General features: G+C 54.0%; 1 protein-coding gene across 2 annotated transcripts in view; it reads right to left on the bottom strand.

Annotated features, from left to right (window-relative positions):
• KIRREL3 (kirre like nephrin family adhesion molecule 3) overlaps positions 1-18,692 on the bottom strand; it is a 540,945-nt gene that overhangs the window by 46,259 nt on the left and 475,994 nt on the right. The window lies entirely within an intron of this gene.

Genomic DNA, 18,692 nt, shown 5'->3' with positions numbered 1-18,692 from the left:
GAGGGGCCAGGCTTCCTTCTTGCTGTTCTAGTCCTGTGTTTTGGAATATTGGATTAGAGGGAGCGCAGAGGAGGGGAGAGAGGAGTGGGACGCTGCTTCACGAGTACCCGGGTGCGCACACACGCTCACACACACAAACATCCATCCTCAGAATGGGTCCTGATTATATCTTCCTAAATAAGTGGTTATCATGCGGTTATTCATGTAGCTATGCATTATTGATTGGCCTTCGCCTCGCTGCACACCAGATGGGGTAGGAGGGGGTGCGGATGGGGCCGGGGTGTGCGGGGTGGGAGTGGGTGAGGAGGGGGGATGTTTGGGGGCCATGAGGCTGAATAGAAATCACAGTAGCTCTTGGCAGCTGTAGCGCCGATGGAAGGGGGCGACTCATTACCTCTCCATTCAGACCGGGCCCAAGGCTGGGGCTGCTGGGTGTGGGGTGGGGGAAGGCGCGCGCAGCCCGAGCCTGGAGATGCATTATTCATACATCGCCCTCCCAGGATTGGTTATTATCCTGAACCACTATAGAGTTTGGTCTCCTAATTTTTAATCACAGGGAAGGTGGAAGCGTTAGCCTTTTGTGATTAATCCGGAGATAAAAATAGTTGACTGTTTTGGTGTTTGTGCTGGTTGTCAGTCAAGAAGAAATGCATTAACTGTTGGGTGGCTGAGGCCTGCGGAAGCCCCCGGGAGAGCCGGGCCCCAGAGCTGGATATTTGGCCCGGGGGGGTGGGGGGGGGTGGGGGGTGGGGTGGGGGTGGTGGTGGTGGTGGGGGGGGGTGGGGGGTGGGCTCAGAGGGGGGCCGGCTCCAGGGCACTGCCTGCCAAAGGACAGCTCGAGCCAATTCTAGCCCCACACCTGTAGGGGTGCTTGGTCCTCGCAGTTTGCTCGCCTGTCATCCAGGGTTCCAGCAGGCAGTTGGGGGGCTCCCCTCTTGCAGACTGGGCCACACACGCGGGGGTGTGATGGGGGGCACATGCCTCTCCCTTCCTGGGAGGGGCCCTTGAGGACTTTTCTCTGAGCTCTGCTCCCGGGGGCGACTTGAGTGGCAAGGTGTGCTAGGGAGACACTGTCAAGTTCCGCATCAACAGAAAAGGAAACTGAGGCCAGAGAGTGCAAGTGCTGCCCAACGTTATGGGGGAGGGAGGGCAACGAAGGATGGGGATGGGCTCGGGACTCACGTTCCAGGTACTAAGGTTCTTCGCACTCTCTTAGGAAATAGGAGATTCTGTGGCGAAAAGCTGCTGAGGTGCCACCCGGCCCCAGCTGTCTGTGAGAAGGGGTCCCGTGATGAGGAGGCCTTGAGCTTCTGGGGTGACCGGCTGGCTGGACCGCGGCTGGACGGAGGGCAAAGTGGAGCGGGTTCAGAGGGTTTCTGCCCTTTTCTGGAATTGCTCACCGCCTCTGCCCAGTGGCTTTACGGTGTCACACTGGTTTGACTCATTGGTCTTGGTCCGCCCGGTTGGCCAACCTTGCCAGAGCAGGCTGGGAAAAGTCCCCGGGTGCCAGGCCGAGGGCGGCACCTCGAGAGCGTCCTCCAAAATCCAGCAGGTCCCCCGAGTGGGACCCCCGCCGGGCTTCCGGGCCTCCTCGGGGGCTCTGTTAGCCCAGATGGCTGGTTTCCACGGATGGCCGATGGGGCGCATCAGCCCACAAAGGCCTGCAGTGGGGACACGGAGGGCCAGGCCGCCTGGTGGCCCCTGGGGGAGAGCGGGAGGCCAGCCAGGCCACCTTCCTGCCCCCAACGGCACGGAGAACGCCCCCCACAGACACTAAGGCCTTCGGAGGGGACTTCTGGGCCTCGTCACCTCACACAGCGCATCCTCCACAAGCGCTCTATTAAAAACACGAATCCAGGGGATCCCTGGATGGCCCAGCAGTTTAGCACCTGCCTTCGGCCTAGGGCGTGATCCCGGGGTCCCCAGATCGAGTCCCACATCGGGCTCCCTGCATGGAGCCTGCCTATGTCTCTGCCTCTCTCTCTGTGTATCTCTCATGAATAAATAAATAAAATCTTAAAAAAAAAAAAACCCAAAACATGAATCCAGTTGTGTGCCCACTGGGTTTCAAACCTGCCAGGGGCTCGCCCTCTTCCTAGAACATAGTTGGGAGCCCTCTCTGCTGCCTACAAGCCCCTGTACCTCCAGCCCTGGCCTCACCCACCCCCTCACACACCGAACCCTACCCGCCTCACAAGCCACGCTCAGCCCCAACCCAGGCCTTGCCCTGCTTCTTCTCTGTCTGGACTCTCTAGTCCGTCTTCTTGTCCCTCTGGCTTCTTCCTGTCGTCGAGGGTGCAGCCGGCCTGGCCACCCTGTGGAACAGCCCCCCTCAGTGACTCCCTGCTAGCTCCTCACACTTTATTTTCTTTATCTCCCAGTTCGCTTGTTGTTTGTCTCCCCTTATTACAAAGGAGGCTTCCTGACAACAAAGAAAGACCTTGTCTGTCTTGGTCACTGCAGTATTTCCGTGTCTGGATCAGTGCCTGGCGTAGAGTAGGAGCTCAAGAATTTGTTGAGTAAATAAACAGGAGATTGCGGGGTGGGAGGTCTGTCTGGGGGTCAGCACTGTGTGTGTGTGTGTGTGTGTGTGTGTGTGGTGGGGGTATTGGGGGGTGGCCAAGAGGGGGATCCTGCTAGCCCTCCCTGGGACAGCAGTGCAGAAACTCTGTGGTGTGGCTCCTGGGGGCTGGCATTTCTGGAGAGGGGAGCCTGGGCTGGGAGGGCGTGGGGGTGGGAGCAGGGGCAGCTCTCAGCCAGTTTTCGAGGTAGCACCATTCCTTCTGTGGATGCTGCAGTTTGTCACCCGGTCCCTGAGGAATCTTCTGCTTGAGCCTTGTGACTTTTGTCTATGAGGCTGAAGCATCCTGGGCAGCCTTTTGTCTCAGTAGCTAACCTAGTCTATGGGAGGGATCTGCAGATCACTTGTCCTCCCCTAGACTGCAGCCCCATCCATCCTGGACCCCATCACCTGACACAACACCTGCCTCGCACGGGATCCCCCAGATATGTTTGCCCAGCTGCACCTGGCTTGAGTCAAGGCTGTGTCACAGCCTTGACAGGCTCAAGCTGTGTGATGGCGGGCAAGGTACCTAATCTGACAACCCTGGTCCTCTTGGGTTAGTGGGGTAATAAAGATACCTGCAGGATGATCACGAGGATTACTTTAATGATATGAAGAATGCAGAGAGACAGAGTTTTGTAAAGCCTTATGCAAATATTGGTTATTGTGTCCAAGTTTTAAGAATAATATTTAGTTGGGGAGTTATGTGAAAGACACTGTGCCAAGGGCCCTCTTGTTTTATACTCACTATCCTTGAAGACAGTTACTATTGGGATCTTCATATTGTAGAGCAGGGAACAGGCTCAGAGAGGACAAATCACTTGGCTGAGGTAACACAGCAGGTAAATTCCGCGGTGGTACTGTTGGAATTTAGATCCTGGTTTGTTTGACCTCATAACAGTATCCATTGGAGTCAGAGCAGCCCACAGACCTGCCCGTGAAGCTGCAGTAACCCTTCAGAACCCTTTCCACGAACCCTCCTGCCCTCATTATGGCCCTGTAGCCCCATGTTGATGCCGGATGGGCTCTGTCTCTGCCTGTGGGCTCCCCTTCCCAACCCAGTTTCAAAGGGCTCCAGAAGCACGGGCCCGGCTTGCAGTTGGTGCTCGAGAGAGGTCCCTTATAGGGGTGGATGAATGATTTCTGCTGTCTGCTCACTGCTTACTTCTGTCATTGTGCCCTGTTGTCAGGTTCTGGGCCCCAGGCAGCCTCAGCCTCCCCTGTCCTCACCCACGTGGACGTGCCACCTCATGGCCAAAGCTCAGAAGAACCACAGAATGTCCACACAGGACTGGGGGTGGGGCACGGGGTTTTTGCAGGAACTGCTTCTCAGAACTGGTTCAACTTTCATTCAGAAAATCTGCATTGAGCGCCCACTAGGTGCCACGCAGTGTGAGGCCCTGGGATACAGAGCTCCTCCCTGGTGGAGAGAAGACCACACACGAATGAATACGTGATATAATGTTGGGTTGATGGAATATGATGCTGGCAAGTACTAAGCAGAGAAACAGAGCGGGTGGGGACTAGCGAGATCCTCAGTCGGCCTCCAGAAATCTCTTCTGCTTTCTCCTGACCTTCCTGGATGTTACTTTGTCTTTTTTCCAGCCCTAACTGTTGGTCTTGCCAACAAGGGTTTGCTCTTGCCCAGCCCATGCCTTTCTAAACTGTTTATGGAGAAGCAGATCGCTTTCCTGAGGATGCAAGTGACCTCTGGGTGTGGATAAATCCCCAAATGCTTGGTCCCCATTTTGGGGAAGGGCACCACCACTTAATTAGAGAAGCCAGAAATCTGCAGGTCTTTCTGGATTCTACTGTCCATCGCGCATTGCTAACCGTCCTGGTGAATTCTCTGAGACAGCTTTCACATCCGTTTCTCCCTTTCCATTCCTGGCCTTCTTCCTGGCTCAGGCCCTCAGCATTTCTTGCTTGGATTAGAACTCTCAGCCCTTCTCCCCCATGCTCCAGCCACATGGTCCCGGAGTGACCTTTACAAACGTTTGGTCACCCATCCATTTGCCCATCCGTTACCTGCCATTTGCTGAATAGCGTTCCTTTGTTTAAAATAGTTCGAAGGTCCCCCCAGTGCCATCTGGACAACGTCTGAACTTCTTGGCTCCTGCCAACCTCTCCGGGCTCATTTTTTCACTCCTTTTTAGCTCAAATTCCTCTCGTGGATAAGAATGACCCGCAATTCTGGGAAAAAGTCACTCTTCCCCAATTGTCCCTCTCCCTTTGTTTGGTTAACTTGAAGGTCTAGCAGCTTGGGTTCAAATCCTGGGCTTGTGGTCCTGGGAGAGTTGTTTAGCCTCTCTGAGCCTCAGTTTCCTCATCTGTAACATAGGGAATTTAATAAAACCAGATTCGCTGTGTTGTTGCCAGGACCAAGTGAGATGCAGTGCAGGAGAGCACTGTGTAAATGGTCCAACGTTGTATGGATGTGGTACGTTATTGGTTCTCCAAGCAGACGGGGCTCATTCCCTTGGAAAGATCATGGGAAAAGTGCCTGGGGCTTAGAAGTCTGGTGTCAGGCATGGGGTGAAGACGCTGCTGCCCCCCTGCCCCTGCCCAGGGTAATCCCATGCTGCTCTTCCTGGCTTGGCTTCTCCTCCCTCGTGTCCCCCCACATTCTGTGCCACTACTGCGAGTTGGCTACAAAGGCATGTATGAGCCCAGCCGACCCCAGGTGGGGCAGAGATGAGCCATCTCAGTTCAGCTTGGCCAAGCTGCTGGCTCACTAAATCCGGAAATTTGGGGTGCTTTGTTACACAGCGGAAGTAACTGATATACCCAGTAGTTACCTACTGTTTGACTTGTTCCTGCAAGATTGTCCAAATCAGACCTCGTCTCTCCAGCTCCTTCTCTCATGCTCTAGTTGGACTGGTCCATTCACCTCTCTGCAAGGACAGCCTGCCCTGTTAGAATTACATGCTTTTGCTTGTGAAGTTCCCTCTGCTGGAAATGTCCTTATTCTGAATCTTAACTGGCTGGAATCCCAACCTCTTTCCAATCAGTTCAAAGGCTACCTTTGGCTTGTTAACACTTGGTCATTCTTTAAGCCTCAGGTTCTTACCACCTCCTCTAGGAAGCCCCCTCTGGCTTAGCACCCCCCCCCAACTCACACTGCCCTAAGGCCATATGCCACCTCCATGAGCCATGGCTGTTGACTGCCCCAATAGCTGTGAGGTCCTTGAGGCCAGTCCTGGTTAGGTTCTTTTTTTCCATCCTTGTGTTTAGTGTCCAGCCCATAGTGAGAGCTCGGTCACTATTTGTTGACTGGTGCCTTGCCTGACCTGGCTGAGTTAGAAGCAAATTTCCCCCTCTTCACTAGTTTGCATTACATCTATCTGTGGACCTGTTTCAGGTTCTCTACCCCTCCAGAGCAGGACTCCTGATGCTTTGTGCATTTTCCCCACCACCTAGCACATTACCTTGGACAATAAGAAGACAATAAAAAATAACGAGTAATAGCTAATGCTGGTTGACAGAGGGCTTACAGTCCTTCCAGAACTTACAATACTTCTAGATTCCTTCTGGTACAGCCTCACAACAACCTTGCATAAGGTAGATACACTCACTATGCATATTTTAGAAAAGTAGAAACTGAGGCACCAGCTCATCCCTGAAGTCCCCTGACTCCAGTGACCTGTAAAGGCTCAGGACACTGGGGAGCCTCTCCTATGGAGCTCCTGACCCGCAGGGGTAGGAAGGGAGGCAGGTTGCTGGGCTTGGCTCCTGGCTCCCAGTTCTTGGCTGCATGATTGGGGGCAAATTGCTTAATTCTCTTTGCAAGATACTGTCTCTGTCGTAGATATTATAGTATCTACTTCACTGGGCCATAGTGCAGATTCAGTGAGTTAATACAAGCACTTTGTTTCATTATTACTTTTTTAAAGAAGTTCTTTTTTAAAAAATATTTTATTTGTGTATTTGTGAGAGACACAAAGAGGCAGAGACACAGGGAGAGGGAGAAGCAGGCTCCATGCAGGGAGCCCCATGCGGGACTCGATCCCAGGACCCCGGGATCACGCCCTGAGCTGAAGGCAGAGGTTCAACTGCTGAGCCACCCAGGCATCCCAAGCACTTTGTTTCAAAGCGTGGTGCTGTGGTAAGAACACAGGAGGTGCTAGCTCTCGATACCATTGTCTGTTCACTAAGTAACTGCGTGGAGACAGAGAGCAGCCTACTGCACGGGAAACAGCTTGTGTGAACCCCTTGTTCTATACTCGTTCTGTGCCCCGGCCTCAGCCTCCCTAGATGTCACAGTCAGCACCTTGCCTCCCCACGAAACCACAACCATGAGGAGGAGGTTAGAGACAGATGGGCTGGGCAGGGGATCCTGTAGGGAGGAGGGGGCTACAGTAGTGGGGTGAGGGCAGCGAAGACAGGTGCCGGCAGGGGCCAAGTCAAACCACAAATTAGGAAGGGTGAGCCTTCTGTTTATTTCCAATTAAACCCGATAAGAAGATCTGAGCCATCTCATCAGTGAGGAGACGGATGTTTCATTAATACTGAGCAGAAAAATAAGTCCCAGGATGTATGCAGAGTGGAGGGAGGGTAGACTGGGGGGGAGGGAGAGGACAGCAGGCGGCAGGCTCCCTGCAAACAGAGACGTGTGTGCCTGTGTGCATGCGCGTGTCTGTCCACAGGAGTGCCTGGCACTGGGTGATGGTGGATGATGGGTGACCAGCGAGTGGACAACCAGTGAGGCAGGCTTGGGGTAGCCCTTCTGGTGGCCAGAGGGAGAAACCACCAGGGAAAGGGTGTCCTGTGAGAGCAGCAGCAAAAGGAACTGTGTGCAGGCAGGGCACAGGCAGGGCGGGAGGGGAAGGCCAGCCTTGGGCGCGGGTATCCTCCATGGGCCACCTGGCATGCGGGCTGTCCCCCAAGGAAGGGACCTGCTCTTTCCCCAGCTCCGCTCCTGTGTGGATGGGTGGCCCCGGGGCAACATGAGAGCCCTTCTCGGTGTGTCTGCGGGAAACATGGGCACGTGGCTGCCTCGCGGTGTCTGGCAAAGCTCTCCGGCTAGTTCTGACCTTGACTTGATTTTGGGGTTCATCTGTTCACCATGGCTGGGTCGGGGGGACAAACCTATCATGGTTACATGGGCTGTGCCATTTACATGTTTGATGGGGAAACTGGGGCCCAGTGGCCAACCCACTTGGGACCAGTTACACAACTGACAAGTGGGGAAACCAGGAATCCCGCGGAGGCCCCTGCGAGTCCAGCGGCCCACTCCTAACCTCAGTGCTGTGTGGCTGCTCATGAACGAGAACCCTCTGTGTGCTTTTCGTTGCTTTTGCAGCCTCAAGGCAGCCATCCTGACCCAGCAGAAGGCTGGTGGGCCTCAGGAGTGTCCCAGTTGGTCCCATAAATAGAAAGCGGCCCTGATACGGTTGGTCTTGCTACGGCTCCCATCTGGCAAATCGACCTCCTCAAGGAGCTGTATGCCTTTCGCTAAGGACAGAAAGGAAGACAGGAGGAAGCCTTCCCTCCCAGCACCTGGAGCCTCAGAACAGAGGGATGCGGGAGACAGGGTCACCTCATTAAGGGACTTACAAACTCAACATAAGAAATTCCAATAATTGGGATGCCTGGGTGGCTCAGTGGTTCAGCATCTGCCTTTGACTCAGGGCGTGACCCCGGGGTCCTGGGATCGAGTCCCGCATCAGGGTCCCCCATGGGGAGCCTGCTTCTCCCTCTGCCTGTGTCTCTGCCTCTCTCTGTGTCTCTCATGAATAAATAAAATCTTAAACAAAAAAAGAAATTCCAATAATTGGCTTTTAAAATGAGAGATTCGGAGCGCCACTTTTGCATTATGACAGCCTGCATGTGTTCCTTGTCGCCCTTGGTAGGAGCAGCGAGAGGAAGGCTGGGGGAGGAGACGAGAAGTGACAGGGACCGAGAAGTCCGGTGGCGGTGGGGGGGGGATGCAAATAGGGAAAGACAGGCAAAAAGCGAAAGAGACAGGGCCGAGATGTGCAAGCCACCTGCTTGGGGAAGAGATAAATGCGAGGGGAGAAAATACGCGGGCCTTGCTACAGAGAGCCGTGAAGCCAGGGGCAGCGTGCCAAGTAAGGAGAAAAGCGAAGTGCTTTCTCTAGGCCTCTTGCCACAAAAATTCATTTCAGGGAATCCCAGAAAACCACTAAATGTACCTTTCAACTTTATGCAAATTTACCAAATCCACTCTTTGCCAGAATCCTAAGAGGGAAAAGTCAAAGTCTTTTTCTGATCTGAGCCTGTTTTTGAAAAGGCACCAGCCTCTAAATCTGAGAAAGGGCAACGCTTTTAGAATTCATTATAAAAGAGCGTTTTAATGCTCATCTATAGTTTAGCCTCATAGATATTTTTGAGATCTCCTATCTTTCTCATTTTTTTTTCCGCCGAGACCACATTTCTCCTCAGAAGTTGGTGAACGTCGCATTTCATTTTCTGTAGAGAGGGTCCATTTTATGGGTGAGTGTTCACAATCTTTCAGGATGCTGCCGTGGAAGACGTAAAGTCTGTTGCCCCTGCAAATCCAGGGCATCGCTGGGAGAAATGCAGGTATGTGCAGCCTGTGGAGGGCTCGGCTGGGGTCACTGCAGGTTGGGGTCTTGCAAGCCCACCCTGAGATAGAGATCTGAGGGAGCTTAGTGCCTCTCTGGACCACTGTCTGATGGGAGTGAAGAGGCAAGGTTGGCCAGAGGGGCCATCCGAACGGCGATGGTGGCACCGTGAAGGTCTCAGCAGATCATACAGGGCTGTGGCTCTGGACAGCCCTTAGGGTCATGCTATTCTAGGACATGGGGCTGGCCTTATACTCTGTGGGGGCCGGTCATTGGAAGGGGGCTTCCTCCCTGTCGTCACAGGTAATCCCTAGAGAGGGACTCAGCAGAGCCGGCCGTCTCTGACACTCCGACAACCAGGGAATGGGTCCTCCTGTCCTCCTGTCCTGAAGCGGGAAGAGGAATCTGGGGGGGTACATCATGGCATCTGCTGCAAGGATGGTGCTCACAGGAGGTGGGGGGCATGGACCCTTCTGCAAGTGTCACCTTTTTCCCATCAATGTTGAGATGGGGGTAGGGGTGGTTTGGGCACCCGGGTGGTCTGTATCAGAATGCAGCCCCTCAGAAGAAGAGCTTTGGTAGCTGGCAAGGAGGACATGAGGACCTCTACTACATGCTCTGGTTCACCAGGGCAGGGGGGCACTTCCCATCTAACTGGTCATCCCCACGGCCATTGTTTGCTAGTGGTCAGGGCCACCCAAGCCCTGCATCTCCAACCCCAGGGGAGCAGTGTGAGTGGGATAAAGAAAGAGCACAGTCTTTGTTGTCAGACAGAGCTGGGAACTGGGTTACGGGGTGACCTTGAACAAGTTTCCAAGCCTGCCTGAGCTCCGGTTTCCTCATTTGTAAGGTGGAGCTGTATTATTCTGCCATGAGAAAGAAGAAATCCTGGCATTTTTGACAGGATGAAACTTGGGTGAAATAAGAAGGTATTCTGCCAAAGTAAAATAAGTCAGAGAAAGACAAATCCCATGATATCACTTATATGTAGAATCTAAAAAAAGCCAAACTCAGGGGTGCCTGGGTAGCTCAGTCAGTTAAACGTCTACCTTCAACTCAGGTCTTGATCCCGGGGTCCTGATATCAGGTCCCACACTGGACTCCCTGCTCAGCGGGGAGTCTGCTTCTCCCTCTCCCTCTGCCCCTCATGCTCTCTCTCTCGCTCTCTCTAGTAAGTAAACAAAATCATAAATAAATAAATAAATAAATAAATAAATAAATAAACCAAACTCAGAGACAGTAGAGTGATTGTCATCAGGGACTGGAGGTGGGGGAAATGGGGAGATATGCATCAAAGGGACACACTTCCAGTTATCAACAGGTTGAGGATCTCACAGACAGGGTGGAGATTATAACCAATAATCCCGTATTATATATTTGAACGGCGCTAAAGGAGAAGATCTTATGTATTCTCGCCACAAAAAGGAAAACGGTCATTACGGGATCAGTTGGAGGTGTCAGCTAACGCAGTGGTAATAATCATTTCCTAATATACTAAATGCACCAAATCAATACATTGTACACGTTAAACACACACAACGTTCTGTCAATTACAGCTCAATAAAGCTGGGGAAGGAAAAGCTCAAGTCAGAGGCTAATGTGCGATCCAGGAGAAACAAGACAGAGAGAGCCCCGGTGTCTCCTGCTGGCAGCGGCCTTGAGTGGCCTTATGAGATCTGCCCCGAAGGCCATGCGGGGCATGCAAGTTGTGACAGGGTGCAAACTCGGGGGGTGGGGGGACTGGAATGGAGAAGGATGCTCCTCAGACTTTCCTAATGTTCTTACTAACATCCCACTTAAGAGCAGAAGTGGTTACAAACCTCCGGGATTCCGGCCACTGGGCCGGGTTCTGTCCCCAGAGTTAACTCGCTGTGTGGTTACACTCACATCCCTAGAAGGTGGTGGTGGTGGCGGCGGGGGCTGCTCTCCCTTCCTGGGGTGCCTGTCCCTCCCCTTCTGACTCGTGAACACCTGTGAGACCTTCAGGTTTTGCAGAAGTGCCTCCTCTGGACTCCACTGGACAGTGGCTGAATGTCTGCAGGGCAGGGACCAGTCTTGCGTGTCTGCGTGTCCCGCTGTCCTGCACGATGCCCCAGCCAGGGCTGTGCGGCGGAGCCTCCCCTCCAGTCCTGCTGCATGGGATTTGGGGGTGGCTGGGTGGAGGAGCCGTGCTGGGGGTGACTTCCTGAGGGGCACAGCCCTGTCCTAATTCCCTTCTCTCTCCTGAGAGCTTGCACAGAGCTGCTGCTCAACAGATGAGCGCTGAATAAATGAGAGGAGAGTAAGAGAGATGCCTACCTGAGGGGGGTTACAGGAGGGAAAAACTATGGGGATGCTTTGAGGGGGGACAGATCTAGAAAACACTACTAAACACCATGGTGTATCGAGTACCTATTATGTTCCAGAAGGTCCCGAGTGGTCCTACTGGCCCTTCACATTGATCTCATGGGCCAGTTTGGGGAGATACTGCGATTTGGGGCTTGTAAGAACTTGGCTTGTTTGGAGATGTTATAGGCATTTGAATCACTGAGTTTGGGACCCATGACAGCCGGGGTCCCAGGGCTTTGCCGAGACCTCGGACAAGTCTCTTACCCTGTGTTCCTCACTGTCCACCTCCCATCACCCCTTTTTCTCTAGGCTGGTGACGCTTGGATCCTTACTCACCTCCCTTCTTTTTGCTGTCACTCCTCCCAGGCTCCCCCTCTCCTGTGATGAGCAACCAACTCCTGGGGCAAAGTGCTTGTAAAAAGAGATGGGGCTGCAAGTGCGGCGAGTGTCCTGGAGCAGCCCGAGTCAGAATATCTGGGTTTCAGCTCGGATCCGCCTCACCGCCACGTGCAGTAGTCTGGAGGGGCAAGGGCTGCATGGATGGTCCGGGTGCAAGCAGACCGCTCAGGAACAGCCCATCAGCTGCTCCAAGGCTGGAGGGGGTAAGGTCCTCACTGCTCATCGGGGGTGAAATGTGTTGGATGAGCCAGTCGGCGCCTGCGATGGGCGTTACTGTTCGTGGCCAGAGGCATGGATCATCCAAACCCCGTATGTGATTGAAAATACCATTTGCGTTTGACTTTGGAGTGCATCGTGGGCCAGTGTGTGCTGGGGGACAAGGGGAGGGGCAGCTGTACTTTTTGAGCATGTTTATTTTAGACCCCGTTAGGGCTCATTTGCATTTACTGGATGTGATCCCTGGGAGAGGTTGGCAGGCCTTACTCCTCATGGAATGTTCCTCAGCCCGCGCTCGTTGGAGAGGCAGGCCGCTGGGCCCCGGAGGACTGACGGGCGGCCTCGGTGGGCATGCCATCGGGCCAGGGCTGTGTTTGCAGTCAGGCCCGGGGCTGCTCTCTGTGTGGCCTGGGGTCATCGAATTAGTTCTCTGAGCCCGTGTCTTTATCACGAAGCAGGAGACGTCGTACCACTTCCTCTGAATGGCCCGTGGGCTGATTCTGTGACACGGAATTCTATGTGCCCTTTCTTCTCTCTCCCTGGACCTCATCCCCCAGAGAGTGGCTCTGCCCTCTCCATCCCCTGCCAGGTGGCAGTTTGGGGGTTTCATTTTTTTTTTAAGATTTTATTTATTTATTCATGAGAGACACACACAGAGAGAGAGAGAGAGACAGAGAGACAGAGAGACAGAGAGACAGAGAGAGGCAGAGACACAGGCAGAGGGAGAAGCAGGCTCCATGCATCCCGGGGACTCCAGGATCATGCCCTGGGCCAAAGGTGGCGCTAAACTGCTGAGCCACCTGGGCTGCCCAGTTTGGGGGTTTCCAAGAGGCTGGGCAAAGTCAGGAATAGTCCTTGTGGTCAGACGGGAAGACCTCTGGAGTCAGAGGTAGGGCAGGGATGGTCACTTGCTTTTTAGGAAGCAGGGGGTGCAGAAGGCTGAATAATTCACAACCCACCTTCCCAGGGAGGGGATTTAGGAAGGAAGAGGGGTTAGGGGATGTCTGGGTGGCTCAGCTGGTTGGGTGTCTGCCTCATGATCCCAGGGGTGGTGGGATCGAGCCTGGCATTGTGCTCTCTGCTCCGAGGGGAGCCTGCTTCTCCCTCTCCCTCTGCCTGCTTCTCTATCTCCTTGTGGTCTCTCTCAAATAAATAAATAAAATCTTAGAAAAACATAGGAGGGTGTGGTCTGTCACAGAATGGGGATGGGGCTCTTTAAAAAAAATTCTTTTTTTAGATTTTATTTATTTATTCATGAGATACACACACACACAGAGGCAGAGACACAGGCAGAGGGAGAAGCAGGCTCCTGCAGGGAGCCCCATAAAGGACTCCATCCCAGGACTCCAGGATCACACCCTGGGCCGAAGGCAGATGCTCAATCCCTGAGCCACCCAGGTGCCCCAGGGGATGGGGCTAAGTGTGGGTGAATGAGGGCACTTTGACACTTCTCTCATTTCTCTATGGGAGAAAAGAAAGGCCTCTCTTTTTTTTTTTTTTTTTAAGGCCTCTCTTTCTACAAGGCTGCTGAGGACTAATTCGAGGCCATAGGACTCTGGCTAAAGGCTGCCACGTGGTTTCCTGCTCAGCTCAGCTGTTGGGCTCCTGTGTTGTTTGGCTCTCCAGCCAAGGTCTGCGGCAGGTACGGAGGCCGGAGGCCGTATCAGGAGCACCTGCTCACATCCTTCCCCCCGGGAGCCAAGGCCCAGGTGTCTCAGGTGGGCCGGGAGGAGGCTGTCAGGGTGGGAGGCCCTCAGAGCTGTTGGATCCCACCCACCTCCCTTACTTGACTGATATACGAGCCAGCCCAGAGAAGGTGAGTGATGCGCTCCGGGCAAAACAGCAAGTTATTGCCTCTGGGTGTGCGGCGGTACAGATTTTTTTTTTTTTTTCCAGAAAGGATGATTTCAGAATCCAGACTTTTAATTTCTTGTCTTCAATGAGCCAAATGGCCCTCCCTACTTGTTTGCCTGTTTCCACAGGACTTACCAAGTACAAGAACAGCTTACAGATGGATATCCTGTAGCAGAGGCCATGATACATGGAGAGAGGTCATTGAAGGGGAGGATGGGCTCACGCTGCAGCAGGAGGGACTGAAGTTAGATGTCAGGGAAAATTATTGGCATTAGAGACACAGCCAGGGGAGAGATCTGGTCTCTTCATCCAAAGTGCCCCCCCGCACCCCACCTTCCCAGGTCAGGGATGAGTTGAGTGTGACGTGGAGACATGACCCTGAGGCAGGGAGACAGGCCTGATGGCTTCTCAAAGCCCATCTCAGCTCACGTCCACTTACACACTTGCTTATTAGTTTCCCTGCAGTTTCTTCCCTGCTCCCAATTAGCCTCTGTCCATCCAGTTCTCCAAGAGGTGTTTCTACTTGGAGGGGAGGGGCGGGGAAGGGGAGTACAGGGGCAGGACGCAGGGGAGGGCGAGCCTACGCATTTCCCATCAGGCAACCCGCCTCTGCTCCCAGCTTGGCTCTTGCTGTTGGAGGGGAAGCAACCACCAGGCAATTTCTACAGCTTCCCATCAAACTTTGATCAATTGGCTCTGAAAGGGCCTTTTCTTTACAAATGGTTTGTGCCTCCGACAGCAGTTAATGGTGGAACATCCAGATGCTGCAGGGGGCTCGGAGGTGGGTGCCTTGTGCCAGGTGGGTGCCGTGAACAGGGCCAGATTTGGTCTTCTCACCTGCTCCGAACCCCCAGCTCCTCCCTGCCTTTGTGACTCTCGGGGCGGGGTGGGGGGAGATGTCAAGATGCGACCCCAGAGCCTTGGCGGGGAGCCAGGGGCCTAGCACTAAGGGAGAGGCCTGCGGGCAGGAGAAGCAGCTGGTCTTCCAGGAGGGAAGGACCAGGGAGAGGCGGTGCGGGAATCAAGCTCCACCCGAAGCGGCGCTTTCTGATGCTTCACCGAGTGACCCGAAGGGCGGTGGCCTGTGGGGTACTCTGGGTGGCTGGCAGGGGTGGCCGCTCGCACCCATTGCTGCACAGCATCTCCCCCTGGGTTACGTACCCTGCACCTCGCTGTAACTCGGCAAGGTGGGCAAGGCTGCGGGGACCCCAGGAGCCCTCCTGGACTCCGAAGGGAAGAGCCCCTCAGCGATCAGAGCTGCCCAACGTCACCCCTCGGGAGTTTGTGTGATGAGGTTGAGTTCGATAGTTTCCCCTCAGCACCCTGGTGCAGCCATGCACACCATGCACTCACCCAGCCCCAGCTGGCCCCGCGGAGACAAGCGCCGGGTGTCACTCCCGACCCAGAGCTGGCCTGCTCCTATGGCTCCGCCCTCCAGCCCTGGGTCCTGGGACCTTGTGGGGTTCCCACACCTCTCCTCCAAATCCGGACCGGGTACAAAACGTAAGGGTGTGCCTCCTGCCACCGGCCCCCCACTCAAACCTGCATCATGGAGATAGATAATAGTTGAATAAAAATTTCTAAAAAATATCCGAATGAATGCAGAAAGATCCATGGTGAGCCAACTATCACGATTTTAAGTAAAGATAGGATTTTGAAGCTGAGATCCATTTAAAATGATTTAAGGTGATCACCTGGTGGAGGGAGGTGATCAAACATGGCAATTCGCTCAAGCGAAAATGAAATAAGCAGAGAGGGCAAGACGATATTATCGATGCCTTTGCTCCCATCGAAGCCGGGAAAGGAGAACGACCAGCTCTGTTGTAAATGAAGTATTGAGGCTGAAAATAATATTGCGTGTTTTAAGAAGCCGACTTTTCAATGTTTCAATATTTTTTTCAAGCGCTGGAATGTTCTAATGAGAAAATTAACGATTAAAAAAATGACGTATGATCATGTGTATTGGGGCCTGCATTTCTCTGGCCTCAGGCTGCAGGCTGGCTCTGCTGCTGCTGTTACTGGTCCCGCCTCTATGTGGTAATTTGATATTTTATTCAGAAATTAAGGATTTCTTTGGGATTGATGCTGATTTTGGACATTTTTACACTAAAATATTATCTAGATCCCTGAGTTTTTTGATGTCCCTTAAATTTTGTGCCTCCCCCCAACCTTGGTCCTGCTTCAACTGCTTCTCCAGAGAGGGAAGCTGCCCCGCTTTCCTGTCCCTGGTAGGGACAAAATGTAGGCTGGCCCCTCAGGCTCTTGGCACCCACCTGGGGCACGTTCAGGCCTAGAAATGTCCTAGGGGACGTGAGCACTGGAGTGGGAGCAGGCTGCCAAGGGAAGATAAATGGGCTCCAGAGGCCCTACGGATAGAGATGGGCAGCCATTCCCGAGGCCATTCATCAAGTTCCTGGTGCGATGACACACGTTAATCAGGCCAGGGGCCCCCTGAGATGACGGGGCAGGGAGAAGCCAGGTGAGCAGAGGCTCCTGCAGGCTCTGAGCTAGTGCCTAGAAGGGGCAAGGCTCAGCCAGGGTGGCCAGGCTGTGCACTGACCAATTCGGGGGTGGGGGAGTGCTGTTCCCTTGGTTGGTCCCCCTTAGCTTCTGTCCTCCAGGCAGGACCCAGCTCTGCTGTTCAGACCCTGGGCTGGGCTGGGGGCTGGGGGCTGGGAGGGGCTGCGGGAAGGCAGAGGGGAATGAAGCAGGTGGAGGGGGACAGCTCAGGGGTGGGCCTGCACATGGGCTCTTCTCTGTCCTCACAGCGGCTTCCCCCTGTCTGCAGAATGGAGCCCGACTTCAAGGCCCTCTGTCACCTGGCGCAGCTTCTCTTGCCCTCTGACCCACCAGAGGTCCTCTCTATGAACCCTTCCTCCTGCCTCCAGGGCCTCTCTGCCTTCCCTGGGTGACCCCAGAGTGGTTCATCCTCCAGACCCAAGTTCTGCTTCATCCCCAAAGCTTCCCCTGACTGACCACAGCCCTCCCCATCCCACTTACTCTTGCTGGCCAAGTCTCCTTATGGGATCATCTCGTATGTTTGTAGGTCACCTCCCAGAGCAGACTCGGTTCTCCGAGGGCCTGCACCACTGCTTCTGTCTGGCCTTTCCTCCTCAGAGCCTGGTGGCAGTGCCTCAGCAATGAGGTGACCCTGTGTGTGCCCTCAGACCTGTGGTTCCCAAAGTTGAGGGGTGGACGGGAGGCAGTCAGGACCACGGGGCAGGAGGGGAGCTCGGAGAGCACACCCGCTCCCCCCCAGAGCCCGTGTGGGTGCCCTCTGCTCAGGACACTGGGGTTCTGCTAGTCCTGACCTCTCATCAGCTCAGGCCGGACACGCAGGTGTGCCCTTGACTAGTTCTGCCTCTCACACCCCATTTGCCATGGCTCCCCTTGCGTAAACACGCACAGATCTCATCGCTCTTCACATCTGTGCTGCTGCTACCTGGCAGGTCACCACGACCTAAAACCTGGACTTGTCAGCAGCTTCTGAATCTGTTTCCTGCAATCATTCTTGCCCCACCCCTTCCCCTGGGAAGTCCTTTTCATAGCCTTCTCCTCTGCTCAAAGCTTCTGGTGGTTTCCTATCTGAATCAAGCAAAATCTGAAGCCCTTACTGTGGTCTGCAAGATCCGGTAAGGTCTGGCCCCTTGTTCCCTCTGACCTAATTTTTATCAGTCTCTCCTCTATTTACTCTGCACCAGCCACACAGACCTCTTTGCTGTTTCTGGAGAATTACACAAACACTCCTGCCCCAGGGCCTTTGCATGTCCTATGATCCACATCTGGAATGTTCCTTCTCTCAATGTTTGCTTGGTTCACTCTCTCTCTGTCTCTTCGGATCTTTGGCTATATGGTACTTACTCAAAGAGGCCCTCCCCAGGTATGCAGATAAAACTGCACCTTCGCAGCACCCCTCTCCACCTCCTCACCTTGCTATGTGTTGCTTTATGGCACCCACGACATTATAGAATTATTTGTTTGTTGTCTGTCTCCTTCCCCTGATGGAGGCTCTGTGAGAACAGTGACTTTTCCTGTTTTGTTCACTGTTGTATCCTTAATGCCTAGGACAGCGAGGGCGCATGGTAGGTGCTTAATATGAATGCTTCCCACTGCGTGGTGGGGGAAGAGTTCTTCCATCTGCAGAGGGGCCTCCATCCCAGCAGGACACGTGCAGCTCTCAGGCTCTGGTTAGAGGCCCCCTCTGCGCCCCATGGTCCCTACTTGGCATTAGGTGAGCACTTCATACTCCCAATAGCTTTTGCATACAGGGTCTTATTCCAGCTGCTTGGCAATCCCTGGGGGCTCCCAGGGAGAAGCCTGAGTTGACCTGTGAGTTACGGGGAGAGCCTGGGTCAGAGGTCAGGCCTCCCGGGGGCCCCGTCCTGTTGGTCCAGTTCTCCAGGGTGGCCCTGTGGCCTGATTCATGGGTGCCCTGGTGGAGGCCATGCCCTGGCCAGCTCCCTGGAGGCTGCTGGGCACAAGCCTTGTCTCTCCAGTCTGGGCACAGTTCCAGTTGTGAGTCACTGCTTAGTCACTACTCTGGCTTATTTTACAACGAAGGGTGATGATAATAAAGGCCATTAATCACCGGGAATGATGGCTCACACTCGGGAGTTCTCCAGCCTGGTTCTGCTAAAGAGCTCAGGGTGCTTCCATTCACTTCCAACAGCCTTTCTGAATAGTGGGGACAACAGCCAGGGATACGTGTTCCTATTTTCTAGCTGGAAACAGGGACGGAGACGGGTACAACGACTTGCCTTGCCGAAGGACTCAGCTTAAGTCAG

Source organism: Vulpes lagopus, chromosome 10, assembly GCF_018345385.1.
Source record: "Vulpes lagopus strain Blue_001 chromosome 10, ASM1834538v1, whole genome shotgun sequence".
Lineage (NCBI taxonomy): Eukaryota > Metazoa > Chordata > Mammalia > Carnivora > Canidae > Vulpes > Vulpes lagopus.
The sequence above is the reverse complement of the archived record's forward strand: the minus strand, read 5'-3'. Positions and strand labels throughout refer to the sequence as shown.